This window comes from Silurus meridionalis, chromosome 20 (assembly GCF_014805685.1).
Source record: "Silurus meridionalis isolate SWU-2019-XX chromosome 20, ASM1480568v1, whole genome shotgun sequence".
Taxonomy (NCBI): Eukaryota; Metazoa; Chordata; class Actinopteri; order Siluriformes; family Siluridae; genus Silurus; species Silurus meridionalis.
In genome coordinates, this window is record NC_060903.1 from 10,723,981 (window position 1) to 10,739,252 (window position 15,272).

The following is a 15,272-nucleotide window of genomic DNA, read 5'->3' on the forward strand; positions in this document are numbered from 1 at the left end:
TAGATTAATACAGCATCTTTCATGTGTTAAAGTGAAATTATGTCCCACCGTTTCTCATTTGCCCTGATGATTCTGCGTTGCTGTCTTCACTAAACAGCTGAAAATCCAGCATGTGTCAAAATTGTGGCATGCTGTCCTGAATGGCTCAGTGATGCCAAGAAACACAGAGCAGCGGAGCCATACTGTCAGTTTCATGAGCACTCTGGCATGCTTATCTCACTTGTGTTGCTTCAGGCATTTATAGACCCTTGTTGCATTTAATGTTGATTATCACCTCAAAGCAAGTGCAAAAGGTGTTTATACTCTCTTTATCATTCTGCCACAGTACTTGCTACAGGTTTCTAGAGCCAATTTGTTGGAACTGTGACTTGTTTAGTCCCTTAGTGATGTTTTGCCTCTTTCACTACTCTGTGCATTTGTAGTCAAGTCAAGAAGCTTTTATTGTCATTTCAACCAATTTATAGCTGATGCAGTACACAGTCAAATAAAACAATGTTCCTCCAGAACCCTGGTGCTAATTGTAGTATGCAACCTTGTATTTGTCTGTGTTTCTGGTAGCGAGCCCTGGGCAACAGTGCAAGATTTCAGATTGTTACAGATGTTTTTATTCACTCATAGCTTCTAATGATGCTTTTCTGAACTATATTCTCCACAGCTTTTCTGCAACAGCTTCCATAAACATGCTGATGTCATCGGAGCTGCTCCTGAACATGCCACGGTCTGCATTATGAAGTTTGTTTTGAATAGCTTCCATTAATTGGTCCAGTGAAGTATAGGGCAAGAATCTCATGGTAAAGGGGTTGCGATGCAGCATTTCACAGTACATTGCAATACTATAAGCAAGGCGATATATTGTGATATTTCTTAGTTTAGGAATAAGATATTATTTTAGGAAAGCTGTCATTAAAAACACCACCATATGCAAACCATAAGCAAAAATATTATTTTAACCAGAACACAGTGGGATCTACATTTGCATTAATTATAACATTTCACAGCTAACCCCTTAAACCTACCCATACCCATAAGGGTAAGTGTGTGGCAGTGGTGTGGTTATAAGTGTGTGGCCTCCACAAAGTGTAACCATGAATACATGCATATGTTGTTCCTGAGCTTTTTAATGGCATTTTAACATATTCCCTTCTAAAAAACAAACCACACATAAATAGTAGTTATACTTATAATTGTTTTTACAGCAGCTCCCCAGGAAACAGGTGGATATTAATGCTAAGATTATGCTAGTACTTCCTGTCACTGTTTAAGTTCAGAGATCTGCCTAGCTGTCAGGATATAAACTCAAAACAAAACAACTGCTATGAATCTTGTATGAATTATTATATATACACAGTGGAACCCGGTTATGTCGATGTCCTAGGGGGTTGCCAAAAAGCATCGAGATAACCGATGATCGAGATAAACGGAAATCAATATGGCGGGAGTATATTAACGTGCTTGAAATTTCTTTATGTACATGATGTGCGTTAATAAATGAGAATGTGCATGCACGTGTTTTTTGAGGGTTTTTTTACACAACAGCGTTGCCACGATGTGTTTGATGAAGGCATGCTATAAAAATACATACAGTACGTTTGTTAACTGTCAGGAATCCACCTGCCACGCCCCCTTCGGCCGCTTTCTCTGAAGCTCCCGGCTTCAATCGCGCACATATGGTGCTCGTTTAGCATCATCACCAGCTCCTATTTAAACTTCCACACTCTCACCATCCGTACGTGCCTTCCCACCGGCACTCTCTCAAAGATTTTCTTCCCAAAGCGCATCGCGGATTCCCCCCCGGTCCTGCCGTTGTTAATTCTATGCTTTTGCTGCTCATCCCACGTTCCGCGCTGCGCTCCTACCATCGCCTCCCATCCATCGCATAACATTTAACAACAAAAGGCATATGTGCACTAACTAACTGATTTTTCCGCCACTTTCGCGAGTTGTTCTGCGGCTGCACAGTGCGGATCGAGATAACTGACGTTAAATTGCAAATTTTTCCCCCCTTGTGCTCGAGATATTAGGGTTTGGCGACATAAAGCATTAAAAAATTCTTAGACAAAGTGAGAATTTGGCGGTTCCACTTCAAAACCGTCGACTTAATAGGGTTGTCGAGTTAACCGAGGTCAAGATAAGTGGGTTCCACTGTGTGTGTGTGTGTGTGTGTGTGTGTGTGTGTATGTGTGTATGTATATATATGTATATATGTGTGTGTATATATATATATATACAGGGAGTGCAGAATTATTAGGCAAGTTGTATTTTTGAGGATTAATTTTATTTGAGGATTTAATTTGAACAACAACCATGTTCTCAATGAACACAAAAAACTCATTAATATCAAAGCTGAATATTTTTGGAAGTAGTTTTTAGTTTTAGCTTTTTTAGGGGGATATCTGTGTGTGCAGGTGACTATTACTGTGCATAATTATTAGGCAACTTAACAAAAAACAAATTCATACCCATTTCAATTATTTATTTTTACCAGTGAAACCAATATAACATCTCAACATTCACAAATATACATGTCTGACATTCAAAACCAAACAAAAACAAATCAGTGACCAATATAGCCACCTTTCTTTGCAAGGACACTCAAAAGCCTGCCATCCATGGATTCTGTCAGTGTTTTGATCTGTTCACCATCAACATTGCGTGCAGCAGCAACCACAGCCTCCCAGACACTGTTCAGAGAGGTGTACTGTTTTCCTCCTTGTAAATCGCACATTTGATGATGGACCACAGGTTCTCAATGGGGTTCAGATCAGGTGAACAAGGAGGCCATATCATTAGATTTTCTTCTTTTATACCCTTTCTTGCCAGCCACGCTGTGGAGTACTTGGACGTGTGTGATGGAGCATTGTCCTGCATGAAAATCATGTTTTTCTTGAAGGATGCAGACTTCTTCCTGTACCACTGCTTGAAGAAGGTGTCTTCCAGAAACTGGCAGTAGGACTGGGAGTTCAGCTTGACTCCATCCTCAACCCGAAAAGGCCCCACAAGCTCATCTTTGATGATACCAGCCCAAACCAGTACTCCACCTCCACCTTGCTGGCGCCTGAGTCGGACTGGAGCTCTCTGCCCTTTACCAATCCAGCCACGGGCCCATCCATCTGGCCCATCAAGACTCACTCTCATTTCATCAGTCCATAAAACCTTAGAAAAATCAGTCTTGAGATATTTCTTGGCCCAGTCTTGACGTTTCAGCTTGTGTGTCTTGTTCAGTGGTGGTCGACTTTCTGCCTTTCTTACCTTGGCCATGTCTCTGAGTATTGCACACCTTGTGCTTTTGGGCACCCAGTGATGTTGCAGTTCTGAAATATGGCCAAACTGGTGGCAAGTGGCATCTTGGCAGCTGCACGCTTGACTTTTCTCAGTTCACGGGCAGTTATTTTGCGCCTTGGTTTTTCCACACGCTTCTTGCGACCCTGTCGACTATTTTGAATGAAACGCTTGATTGTTCGATGATCACGCTTCAGAAGCTTGGCTATTTTAAGACTGCTGCATCCCTCTGCAATATATCTCACTATTTTTGACTTTTCTGAGCCTGTCAAGTCCTTCTTTTGACCCATTTTGCCAAAGGAAAGGAAGTTGCCTAATAATTATGCACACCTGATATAGGGTGTTGATGTCATTAGACCACACCCCTTCTCATTACAGAGATGCACATCACCTAATATGCTTAATTGGTAGTAGGCTTTCCAGCCTATACAGCTTGGAGTAAGACAACATGCATAACGAGGATGATGTGGTCAAAATACTCATTTGCCTAATAATTCTGCACTCCCTGTATATATATATATATATATATATATATATATATATATATATATATATATATATATATATATATATATATATACACACAGTACAAACCAAAAGTTTGGACACACCTTGACAGTCGACACAGTATCTCCAAACAAAATATCTTGATACTCACGTGTATCAATATTTTTGGAGGATGATGGTGGCATTATGTTCCAAATGGCGGATGAGCCCATGCCTTGAAAAAGGAGTGTAGCCTAGTATCCATTTGCCCCCTGGTAGAACAGGTGATATTCTGATAGATGTTGAGTATTGTGCGTTTAAGGGGCTTGTTAAAGTTCCCTTCAATGTTTGCAGCATCCGAGGTGATAAGTCTGCTAAGTAATGAGCCCTTCATGTACTTCACATAAAGTAGTGTCTGTGTTCAGCTAAGGTCAAATATAATCAGTGCTGACTATGGCTCAGTTATATTCCATAGAAGAATAAAGGACTACATTTGGTGTTTAAGAGTTCCAGGTTGGGTGTACGTTAGTGTTATCTAATCAAATGGGTAAATGCCTTGCAGATAATTGTTGCACTGATAAATATGTTTTAGCTGGCAAAAAGTTATTTAACCCTAGCTGAGGCAGAGTAGCTTCTTATTTATTAAATAACTGACATATGACATCTGTGGTCCTAAGCCATTGTAGCAGACTGTTTATATTAATTACAGTCCAAATCCATCCTCATAATTCTTGAGTTGCTTATAATAGATCTATGAGCTGTTCATGTGGAAGGGTGTTGGGATGGATCAGGTGGATCCGTAAAGAAAAGGAGACAGGAACACTGGTACCTCAGGAGCATGTTTGACTTAACAGAGAGGGGGAGAGAAAGAGAGGGGGTGTTTAAGGATTATTAAGTAGGCTTGTTGTACTTGAAAGTTAGACACAGTACAATGTGCTTAGGATGCAAGTGGGGACTTTGGCAAGATATAACTACACTGAACAAAATTGTAAACGCAACACTTGTTTTTGTTCCCATTTTTCATGAACTGTACTCAAAGATCTAAGACTTTTTCTATGTACACAAAAGGCCTATTTCTCTCAAATATTGTTTACAAATCTGTCTAAATCTGTGAGTGAGCATTTCTCCTTTGCCGAGATAATCCATCCATCTCACAGGTGTGGCAGATCAAGATGCTGATTAGACAGCATGATTATTGCACAGGTGTGCCTTAGGCTGGCCACAATAAAAGGCCACTCTAAAATGTGCAGTATTACTGTATTGGGAAACCAGTCAGTATCTGGTGTTCCCACCATTTGCCTCATTCAGTGCAACCATTTGCCTCTTCTTTGCATAGAGTTGATTAGGTTGTTCGATCCGGTTGATTGTGGCCAGTGGAATGTTGGTCCACTCCTCTCAAATGGCTGTGCGAGGTTGCTGGATATTGGCAGGAACTGAAAGAGGCTGTTGTATAAACCTATCCAGAGCAACATGCTCAATGGGTGACATGTCCGGTGACTATGCTGGGCATGCAAGAACTGGGATGTTTTCAGCTTCCAGGAATTGTGTACAGATCCTTGCTACGTGGGGCCATGCATTATCATGCTGCAACATGAGGTGATGGTCGTGAATGAATGGCACAACAATGGGCCTCAGGATCTCGTCATGGTGTCTCTGTGCATTCAAAATGCAATCAATAAAATGCACCTGTGTTTGTTGTTCATAACATACGCCTGCCCATACCATAACCCAGTGGTCCCCAGCCCCTGGGTCAATTGGTATCGGGCCGCACAGAAAGAATAGAAAAACTTACATTACTTCTGTTTTTATTTTTTATTTTTTTTATTTGACATTAATCTGGTCCGGGCGCAAAAAAGGTTGGGGGACCCCTGCTATAGAATATATAATTCATTTAATTTTGTGTAATAATTAAATGTCGTGTCCATAAATGAAATATACAAACATTAAAAAGAAGCATTTGATTGTAGTAAAGCCCCAGTAAATCACGTATGAAAACAAAGGTTACTGTTGTAGTAGACAAATGGTTTAAAAAGAAATAAAGAAACGCAGCAGGCCTGATTAAAAAACAAGAAAAACAATGCAAAAATGCATGAATAATCATTCACTGAAAAGCACAACATGACTAAAAATGTAATTGTTCACTACTGCTGTTATTTGCTGCTTTTAGATTTAGCGTTTGTGCGCACCATTTTAATTAAATTCATCACTATATCACGAGTGACAAAACAGTCAGGACAAAACAGATCCAGTGTGACTGTACCGCAGTTAGCAAATATACATTATTTATACAGTTTTTTCTTACGGTGTTTGTTTCGCTTCATCTGTGACACCAGTGTATTTTCTTTTCATGTGCTCGTGCATCACTGTGGTACTTCCATACCCATACAAGCTCCATATCCATACAAGCTCCACTTTGCATAATTTGCTGTTTCAGTTTACTTTGTTGCATTTAAAAAAAAAAATGTTTTCATGCCTTGCGTTTAATGTAAAATGCTCCCTTGCCTTGGATTACTTGGGACACACCATTTTTCCTGCTACTGGTTGACCCTGTACTGTCCACTATTTTCAAGTAGCTGTGCTATCTTACCGTCAAGCAAAGAGGCTTTTATTGTAATTTTTACTATACACAGTGGTACACAGTACACAGTAAAAACGAGAACAAAGTAAAAACGAGAACAAAAAAACAAAAAGAAATTCAACATCTCCCTGAGCAGCGCCATTGTTCCTACATGCCTCAAGACGAAGACCATTGTTCTCACACCAAAGAAGTCTACTATCTCCTGCCTCAATGACTATTGTCCCGTTGTGCTCACACCCATAATGATGAAGTGCTTAAAGAGGCTTGCCATGAGGCACGTCAAGACCCAGCTTCCATCCTCACTGGACCCCATGCAGTTCACGTATCCTCCATATCGCTCCTTCATCTGACCCTTACCCACCTGGACAATAAGGACACATACGTACAAATGATGTTCATAGACTTCAGTTCAGCATTCAACACAATCATCCCTCAGCACCTGATTGAGAAGCTGAGCCTACTGGGCCTGAACACCTTCCTCTGCACCTGGATCCTGGACTTCATGACTGGGAGACCTCAGTCAATCCGAATCAGGAACAGCACCAGCACCAGCACCACCACACTGAGCACTAAGGCACCTCAGGGCTGTGTGATCACATCATCAAGTTCACCGATGACACGACCGTGGTGGGTCTCATCAGCAAGAACGATGAGTCAGCATGCAGAGAGGAGGTGCAGACTGGTGTGGAGCGAACAACCTGTTTCTGAACGTTGACAAAAGCAAAGATATGGTTGTGGACTTCAGGAGAGTACAGAGCGACCATTCTCCACTGATCATCGATGGATCTTCAGTGGAGATCGTCAAGAGCACTAAATTCCTTGGTGTTCATCTGGAGGAAAACCCCACCTGGTCACTCAACACCAGCTCCATTACCAAGAAATCCCAGCAGTGTCTCTACTTCCTGAGAAGGCTGAAGAAAGCTTTATGTTGTTTATGTAGCACCAGGGTTCTGGAGAAACGTTTGATTTCACTGTGTACTGCATCAGCTATATATGGTTGAAATGACAATAAAAGCTTCTTGACTTGACTTAACCCAGCCATTAGGGAGGCACAAGCCAGTGCACTCTTAGTGCCGGTCCCAAGCCCGGATAAATGGGGAGGGTTGCGTTAGGAAGGGCATCCAGTGTAAAACATGCCAAATCAAATATGCGGATCACAAATAAGATTTTCATAACGGATCGGTTACCAAAGACCGCCACAGGTATCGTTAGCCAACAGGGTACCGGGCTACTGTTGACCGAAGGAGGAGAAGGAGAGGAGGAAGACGTCTACAGCAGAGGTCACCAACGTAGTGCCCACTGGCACCAGGTCACCCACAAGGACCACATGAAACGCCTGTGGGCCTTTTCTAAAAATAGCTGTTTTCTACCTTGTTAAATCATTGTTGATAATTATTGTAAGAAATCATTAACATGATCAGTGTCTTCACATAGATCAGGGGTGTCAAACTCGGTGTCAAATCCGGCCCGCGAGATGATTTTATATAGATGTATTATTATTGTTATTAATATCGGGAAGTCGGCCATTTTGGTTTGTTTTATAAGTGCATGCGGTGAACTTTTAAATACTCCTCCTAGGGAATTCATGCGATTGACATCAAACGTGGCGAACATGATGCCGAGACATTGTAGATAATAAATTGCGAAGGGATTTTTGATATCTCGAACGCCGTTCCCATGGCAACGCCTCAAACTTTACTTTCATTTTCAGGCGTATTTAAGCACTTGGCATGCACTTTGGGTGCCTTAACATGCTCGAAAACACCGGAGGTTTGGCACAGACGTCAAAGTCGTCTGCCATTAGGACCGGTCAAAGGCTGGAACATAGGCGTGGCAATAGGGCTCTGTAGCGCCCCCTGTAATGTAAAAACAAATATTGGTGCACAGATCAGGCAAACATGTACGCACATGAACGAGAGTTGGTAGGCATATAGATCTCATCGACCCGAACAACTCTCACAATCAAACCTATTAGCTCCACCCAACAGGAAGTCAGCCATTCTGGATGGTTTCAAAAGTGCATGTGGTGAACTTTTAAATACTCCTCCTAGGGAATTCATGCGATTGACATCAGAAGTGGTGAACATGATGCTGAGACATTGCACTTGCTAAATTGTGAAGGGATTTTTTTACATTTTGAACGGTGCTGCCATGGCGAGGCGACAAATTTATGGCGAATTCAGAGAAACAGGAAGTGTCTAATATCTAAAGCAAAAAATGTCTTATTCGGATGACACGCAGTGTGTATGTTCGGCCAAGGATTCCGATCGCATCGATGTGCCTATTGTGAATCTTGGACATAGCGCCACCAACAGGCGCCAGGAAGTGTGTCAGTCACAAAAGGTGGATTTTTTGACAGTTGCATGTGGTGAACTTTTAAATACTCCCCCTAGGATATTCATGCGATGGCGAGACATTGTAGATGATAATTTGCAAAGTGATTTTTGATATCTCGAACGCTGTTCTCATGGCAACGCGTCAAACTTATATTTTATTTCAGGCATATTTAAGGCTTTTGGCATGCTTAAATTAACTTGAAATTTGACACATACATCACATTTGTCGGCTGTTAAGTGTGTCCAAAAATTGTCGGACAAGGGTGTGTCTCTTAAGTGGCCCACTAGCGCCCCCGTTTGTCTAAAATGTGGGGTTTCTTTTACCTACAGTCCCCAAATGGGTCAGTAACAACATAAAATAGTCCACTGATATTTACCCACTTGATGCACTTGCACCCCGTGCATTGTTTTCTGGGGGGCACCGTATAGCGATACACAAATGTGCGAGGGTATTTAGGGCCCGAGCACTGAGGAGCAGGCCAGAATGGCCTACACCAGAGGTGCGAAGCCCTATTGTTTTCCTTAGAATTTATTAGGGCCCGAGCACCGAGGAGTTTGCGAAGGGTTTGCGAAGGGAGTTTGCGAAGGGAAATTGCGAAGGGATTTTTGATATCTCGAACACCGTTCCCATGGCAACGCCTCAAACTTTACTTTTATTTCAGGCATATTTAAGCATTTGGCATGCACTTTGTGTGCCTTAACATGCTCGAAAACACCGGAGATTTGGCACAGACGTCAAAGTCGTCTGCCATTAGGACTGGTCGTAGGCTGGAACATAGGCGTGGCAATAGGGCTCTGTAGCGCCCCCTGTAATGCAAAAATAAATATCGGTGCACAGATGGGGCAAACATGTACACACATGTAAGAGAGTTGGTATGCATATAGATCTCATCGACCCGAACAACTTTCACAATTAAACCTATTAGCTCCGCCCAACAGGAAGTCGGCCATGTTGGGTTGTTTTATAAGTGCATGTGGTGAACTTTTAAATACTCCTCCTAGGGAATTCATGCAATTGACATCAAACGTGGAGAACATGATGCCGAGACATTGCACTTGCTAAATTGCGAAGAGATTTTTGATATTTCGAACGGTGCTGCCGTGGCGAGGCGACAAATTTATGGCGAATTCAGGGAAAAAGTTAGTGTCTAATATCTAAAGCAAAAAATGTCTTATTTGGATGACATGCTGTGTATATGTTCGGACAAGGATTCCGATCGTATCGATGTGCCTATTGTGAATCTCGGACATAGCGCCACCAACAGGCGCCAGGAAGTGTTTCAGTCACAAAAGGTGGATTTTTTGACAGTTGCATGTGGTGAACTTTTAAATACTCCTCCCAGGATATTTATGCGATTGACACCAAAAGTGGTCAACATGATGCCGAGACATTGTAGATGATAAATTGGAGAGGAATTTTTGATATATCAAACGCTGTTCCCATAGCAACGCGTCAAACTTTAATTTCATTTTCAGGCGTAATTAAGCACTTGGCATGCACTTTGAGTGCCTTAACATGCTCAAAAACACCGGAGATTAGGCACAGACGTGGCAGTAGGGCTCTGTAGCGCCCCCTGTAATGCAAAAAAAATGATCGGTGCACAAATTGGGCAAACATGTACGCACATGTACAAGAGTTGGTATGCATATAGATCTCATAGACCCGAACAACTTTCACAATCAAACCTATTAGCTCCGCCCAACAGGAAGTCGGCCATGTTGGGTTGTTTTATAAGTGCATGCGGTGAACTTTTAAATACTCCTCCTAGAATATTCATGCGATTGACACCAAACTTAAGCAACATGATGCCGAGACATTGTAGATGATAAACTGCAATGTGATTTTTGATATCTCGAACGCTGTTCTCATGGCAACGCGTCAAACTTAACTTTAATTTCAGGCATATTTAAGGCTTTTGGCATGCTAAGATTAACTTGAAATTTGACACATACATCACATTTGTCGGCTGTTAGGTGTGGACAAAAAGGTCGGACAAGAGTGTGTCTCTTAAGTGTCTCACTAGCGCCCCCGTTTGTTTTAAATGTGGGGTTTCTTTTCCCCACAGTCCCCAAATAGGTCAGTAACAACATAAAATAGTCCACTGATATTTACCCACTTGATGCCCACCGTGCATTGTTTTCTGGGGGGCACTGTATAGCGATACACAAATGTGCGAGGGCCCGCCATCGCTGCTTGCAGCTATATTTATTTATTTATTTATTTATTTATTTATTTATTTATTTATTTTTTTTTTACACACATTGGTCATTAGAGGTCCCTTAACATACTCGAAAACTCTTGAAATTTGGCACACACGTCAGAGTCCTTTGTCACTAGGGCCGTACAAAGGCTGGTATACAGGCGTGGCAGGGGGGCTCTGTAGCGCCCCCTGTAATTAAAAAACAAACATTCGTGCACAGATCGGGCAATTATGTTCGCACATGAACGAGAGTTGGTACGCATATAGCCCTCATCGACCCGAACAACTTTTGCCCTCTAAACTATGAGCTACGCCCAACAGGAAGTCAGCCATTTTGGTTTGTTTTATAAGTGTATGCGGTGAACTTTTAAATACTCCTCCTAGGGATTTTATGCGATTGACATCAAACGTGGCGAACATGATGCTGAGACATTGGACTTGCTAATTTGCGAAGGGATTTTTGATATCTCGAACGCTGCTGCCATGGCGAGGTGACAAATTTATGGCGAATTCGGAGAACAGGAAGTGTTTAATATCTAAAGCAAAAATGTCTTATTCGGATGACACGCAGTGTGTATGTTCGGCCAAGGATTCGATCGCATCGATGTGCCTATTGTGAATCTTGGACATAGCGCCACCAACAGGCGCCAGGAAGTGTCAGTCACAAAGGTGGATTTTTGACAGTTGCATGTGGTGAACTTTTAAATACTCCTTCCAGGATATTTATGCGATTGACACCAAACGTGGTCAACATGATGCGAGACATTGTAGATGATAAATTGTGAAGGATTTTGATATCTCGAACACCGTTCCCATGGCAACGCGTCAAACTTTACTTTTATTTCAGCCATATTTAAGCCTTTGGCATGCACTTTGTGTGCCTTAACATGCTCGAAAACACCGGAGATTTGGCACAGACGTCAAAATCGTCTGCCATTAGGACCGGTCAAAGGCTGGAACATAGGCGTGGCAATAGGGCTCTGTAGTGCCCCTGTAATGTAAAACAAATATTGGTGCACAGATCAGGCAAACATGTACGCACATGAACGAGAGTTGGTAGGCATATAGATCTCATCGACCCGAACAACTTTCACAATCAAACCTATTAGCTCCGCCCAACAGGAAATCGGCCATTTTGGATGGTTTCAAAAGTGCATGTGGTGAACTTTTAAATACTCCTCCTAGGAATTCATGCGATTGACATCAGAAGTGGTGAACATGATGCGAGACATTGCACTTGCTAAATTGTGAAGAGATTTTTGATATTTGAACGGTGCTGCCATGGCGAGGCGACAAATTTATGGCGAATTCAGAGAAACAGGAAGTGTTTAATATCTAAAGCAAAAATGTCTTATTCGGATGACACGCAGTGTGTATGTTCGCCAAGGATTCGATCGCATCGATGTGCCTATTGTGAATCTTGGACATAGCGCCACCAACAGGCGCCAGGAAGTGTGTCAGTCACAAAAGGTGGATTTTTTGACAGTTGCATGTGGTGAACTTTTAAATACTCCTTCCAGGATATTTATGCGATTGACACCAAACGTGGTCAACATGATGCCGAGACATTGTAGATGATAAATTGTGAAGGGATTTTTGATATCTCGAACACCGTTCCCATGGCAATGCGTCAAACTTTACTTTTATTTCAGCCATATTTAAGCCTTTGGCATGCACTTTGTGTGCCTTAACATGCTCGAAAACACCGGAGATTTGGCACAGACGTCAAAATCGTCTGCCATTAGGACCGGTCAAAGGCTGGAACATAGGCGTGGCAATAGGGCTCTGTAGTGCCCCCTGTAATGTAAAACAAATATTGGTGCACAGATCAGGCAAACATGTACGCACATGAGCGAGAGTTGGTAGGCATATAGATCTCATCGACCCGAACAACTTTCACAATCAAACCTATTAGCTCCGCCCAACAGGAAATCGGCCATTTTGGATGGTTTCAAAAGTGCATGTGGTGAACTTTTAAATACTCCTCCTAGGGAATTCATGCGATTGACATCAGAAGTGGTGAACATGATGCCGAGACATTGCACTTGCTAAATTGTGAAGAGATTTTTGATATTTGAACGGTGCTGCCATGGCGGCGACAAATTTATGGCGAATTCAGAGAAACAGGAAGTGTCTAATATCTAAAGCAAAAAATGTCTTATTCGGATGACACGCAGTGTGTATGTTCGGCCAAGGATTCCGATCGCATCGATGTGCCTATTGTGAATCTTGGACATAGCGCCACCAACAGGCGCCAGGAAGTGTGTCAGTCACAAAAGGTGGATTTTTTGACAGTTGCATGTGGTGAACTTTTAAATACTCCTCCTAGGATATTCATGCGATTGCCACCAAACGTAATCAACATGATGGCAAAACATTGTAGATGATAATTTGCAAAGTGATTTTTGTTATCTTGAACGCTGTTCCCATGGCAACGCGTCAAACTTTACTTTTATTTTAGGCATATTTAGGGCTTTTGGCGTGCTTAGATTAACTTGAAATTTGACACGTACATCACATTTGTCGGCTGTTAAGTGTGGACAAAAAGGTCAGACAACGGTGTGTCTCTTAAGTGGCTCACTAGTGCCCCCGTTTGTCTAAAATGTGGGGTTTCTTTTACCTACAGTCCCCAAATGGGTCAGTAACAACATAAAACAGTCCACTGATATTTACCCACTTGATGCACTTGCACACTGTGCATTGTTTTCTGGGAGGCACCGTATAGCGATACACAAATGTGCGAGGGCCCGCCATCGCTGCTTGCAGCTATATTTAAGGAATTGAATCTAAGACGGAACTACGAGACAAAACCTCAGGAGAAGCTGAAAAACCTGGATGCAGAGCAGAATATACAGAAAGTAGAAGAGTTAAAGAAGAATCTGACATTTCAGCATTGAAGAAGAGTCTGACAGCAGACCTTTTTTCACCAGAGCAAAATCACAAAGTGAAGATGGTGTGAAAGCAGAGGAGAAATCAGAGGCACATCAGCCGGTTATTTACTGAGGGAGAGTTTCTGAAGAGCTCCTGATGAAGCTGTGAGACGTCTTGTGTTTGACTGGAGATATTTTTATGGAGAGCAAAATATTTTCAGTTATTTAAAGTTTAAGATTATTTTTTATAAAATGGCATAAGAGCAAAGAAAGAGTTTTGATTTGTTGTTATTTTAACGTTTACTTAAAAGCACAATTTTTATTTGTTCAGGGTATTTTCGCACCATGTTCATATTTCTAACTTGTATAATTTTGACAGGATATATTTTTATGGAGAGCAAAATATTTAAAATTTAAGTTGATTTATTCTGGAATAATATTCCTGTCTGTTTTTATTCATATTTATGTTTAAAAAACATTTAGTGTGTTCAATAAATGTTTATTCTGTTCGGCCCACAACCTAAAGTGTGCTATGAGTTTTGGTCCCCTGTGCAATTGATTTTATCACCCCTGATATAGATGAATATCATTAATTATTAATAATAACATATAATTAAAGGTAAATTGAGCAAATTTGTTATTTCAAAAGTGTGTATCAAACTGGTAGCCCTTCACATTAGTTGGTACTCAAGAAGTAGCTCTCGGTGTCAACGGTTGGTGACCCTTGGTCTACAGTGACGGCAGGAAAAGGAGAAGTGTAGGAGAGTGGAGGTTCGGGTTGGTACTTTAAATATTGGTACTATGACTGGTAAAGGGAAAGAGGTAGCTGATATGATGGAGAGGAGAAAGGTAGATATGTTGTGTGTTCAGGAGACCGAATGGTAAGGGAGTAAGGCCAGGAACATTGGAGGTGGGTTTAAACTGTTTTACCATGGTGTGGATGAAAGAGAAATGGTGTAGGGGTGATTCTGAAGGAAGAATACAGTAGGAGTGTAGTGGAGGTGAAGAGAGTTTGGGTGATGAGTACAAGGAGATGCGGCAGCAGGTAAAGAGCGATGTGGCGAAAGCCAAGGAAAAGGCACATGAGGAGCTGTATGAGAGGTTGGACACTAAGGAAGGAGAAAAGGATTTGTACCGATTGGCCAGACAGAGGGACCGAGCTGGGAAGGATGTACTGCAAGTTAGAGCAATAAAGGATGGAGATGGAAATGTGTTGACTAGTGAGGAGAAGGTGGAGGGAGTATTTTGAGCAGCTGATGAATGAGGAAAATCAGAGAGAGAGAAGGTTCGATGATGTGGAGTTGGTGAAGCAGGAATTGGATAGGATTATTAAAGAGGAAGTGAGAGCAGTGATTAAGAGGATGAAGAGTGGAAAGTCGGTTGGACCAGATGACATACTGGTAGAAGCATGGAGAGGTTTAGGAGAGATGGCAGTGGAGTTTTTAACCAGATTGTATAACAAGATTCTGGAAGGTGAGAGGATGCCTGAGGAATGGAGAAGGAGTGTGCTGGTACCGATCTT

The 15,272-nt window shown here is 41.9% G+C and overlaps 1 protein-coding gene across 6 annotated transcripts in view; it reads left to right on the forward strand.

The window, feature by feature from the left end:
* Positions 1-15,272, forward strand: part of zeb1a (zinc finger E-box binding homeobox 1a) — a 49,230-nt gene that overhangs the window by 11,381 nt on the left and 22,577 nt on the right. Inside the window, exon 2 of one of the 6 annotated variants that reach the window (XM_046876416.1) lies at positions 656-718. The exons of the other annotated variants lie outside the window; for them this stretch is intronic. The gene's annotated coding sequence lies outside the window, so the exon portion shown is untranslated. The remainder of the gene's footprint in view (positions 1-655; positions 719-15,272) is intronic. 6 annotated transcript variants of the gene reach the window in all.